The sequence below is a fragment of the Perca flavescens genome, chromosome 8 (assembly GCF_004354835.1).
Source record: "Perca flavescens isolate YP-PL-M2 chromosome 8, PFLA_1.0, whole genome shotgun sequence".
NCBI classification, from domain to species: Eukaryota; Metazoa; Chordata; class Actinopteri; order Perciformes; family Percidae; genus Perca; species Perca flavescens.
In genome coordinates, this window is record NC_041338.1 from 31,227,510 (window position 1) to 31,229,453 (window position 1,944).

The following is a 1,944-nucleotide window of genomic DNA, read 5'->3' on the forward strand; positions in this document are numbered from 1 at the left end:
TTACACGGTTTGCTCTCCCGCTTGCCGCGCACAAAGGAAGGCACGCACCTGTATTAACGAGGCGGTCTAGCAGCACCATAAATTACATTTATATAACCACAATAACAAAACAGAAAAATCTATTTAGGCTCTAACACTATAAAATAATATAATATTGATTTAATATGAAACGACTGAACTCATTTAATCCGATGAATCACTTTATTCACATTGAGGACTACGAGAGGACTACGGCCATTCAGAGCTTCATTCGAAAACCTCAGTAGAAGCTTTGAATGTAAAATTCGGTACAGCCCTACTATGATATGATAATGATTTCAACCAAGTTGCCCAGCCCGAACCAGTGGTGGTGGTAGTAGTGGCAGTAATACCAGTACCAGTTAGATTTGTCTGTTTTTCACAGGCTTGTTGGTGGAAAAGGGATCAACTCTCCAGTGGATGGACGGGTCAGCAGAACCCACTGAAGGAGATGTTTTACCTCATTTTGGGACAGCCATACTTACTTCCCAGTGCACTGACCCAGAACTAATGAGGGGGGGGGGGGGCACACATGACATTGAATCAATCAAATGAAATTGATGCTTGATTGATTGAACGTTTTTTTTTTTTTTTTTTTTTATGAAATAATTTGCCATGTTTTAAAAAAAGGAAAACAATCGGTAACACTTTACTTGAAGGTAGCTACATAGGAGGGACATGACACTGTCATGACATATGAGCTCTAACCCCTAACCCTAACTTGTCATGACAAAAACCGAATGACACTCACTAAAAGAAGCGTTATGTAGGGTTGGGCGGTATCCAAATTTTGATACCGCCAAACCTCCTCCCTATTTTACCGCGGTATATGGTATTACCGTGACTAATTAAAAATGATGACGTAAGGCTCAGACGATGTCACCAAACTGTTGGCTTGTGCACCGTTCAGAAACTGAATACTAATACTGAAACAATAATAACATAACTTACAAAAAAAACTACTTTCTCCTCCACTATGTCACGTGATGACAACCACACATAATTACATTAATTATATTTAATATTTAATCCTTGTATCCTATATAATTGCATTGCATTTATTTTTTTATTACGGTATTGAAACTGATACCGTTGTTATTTTTAAGACCCCAACCCTAGCGTTATGTCATAAACCTTTATGACTTAGTAGATACCTTCAAGTAAAGTGTAACCAAACAAACAATCTTTTGTAATGTGTGAAGAGAGACACTTTTCTAAAAGGGACACAGATGGTCTAATCTCCGTTGTTCTCCGGGCTGAGAGCAGCACAGATGTTTAGGAAAACCTCCTGCTCCTAATGAATAGAGAGTGGGTTTACCTATTGTATGATTTTTTTTAAAGAAACTGAAACTGGAAAGAAAGCCAAAGGAAAAAAAAGCCTTTAAAAATGTGTATATTTGATTATTTATTCACATGTCTGTGTGTGTGTGTGTGTGTTTAGCTGTGAGCTCATTCACCCCACAGGACTTATCAGATGCTGTCAACTTTGTACCACGTTTTTATGACGTTACCTATGAAAACTGCTTGTGATGGTGTCAAACTGTCAGTAAATACTATTTTATGTACTGTGATGGCTCTCTGTTTATATTGTCAGAGCATTATTTATAAAATGAACACAATAAAATAGAGCGTGGAAGTGTAATGTTTTTTTAAGTAGAAGCGCTTAAATTACATTTTTACTTATTTGATTTACAGATTTGTTTAAATACAAAGTTTTGTTTGCTCCTCTGTTCTTTTAAGAGTACATTTCTTTACATTAAGGATCTTGTATTTGTGGTTGGATATTGTATGTTAATTCACATTAACATACTTCTCATATATTTTTGAGGAGTAGAGACATATGTATGTAATGGGAACCTGAAATTTAGACTGAGGAAAAACTCATTCTAATAGACAAAAAAAAAAAAAAAAAAAAAATCACATTAG

General features: G+C 35.8%; 1 protein-coding gene across 2 annotated transcripts in view; it reads left to right on the plus strand.

Annotated features, from left to right (window-relative positions):
* Window positions 1-655, plus strand: part of lrrk2 (leucine-rich repeat kinase 2) — a 48,221-nt gene extending 47,566 nt beyond the window's left edge. For both annotated transcript variants that reach the window (XM_028584557.1, XM_028584556.1), the window contains one exon: window positions 404-655. The gene's annotated coding sequence lies outside the window, so the exon portion shown is untranslated. The remainder of the gene's footprint in view (window positions 1-403) is intronic.
* Window positions 656-1,944: the final 1,289 nt, after the last annotated feature.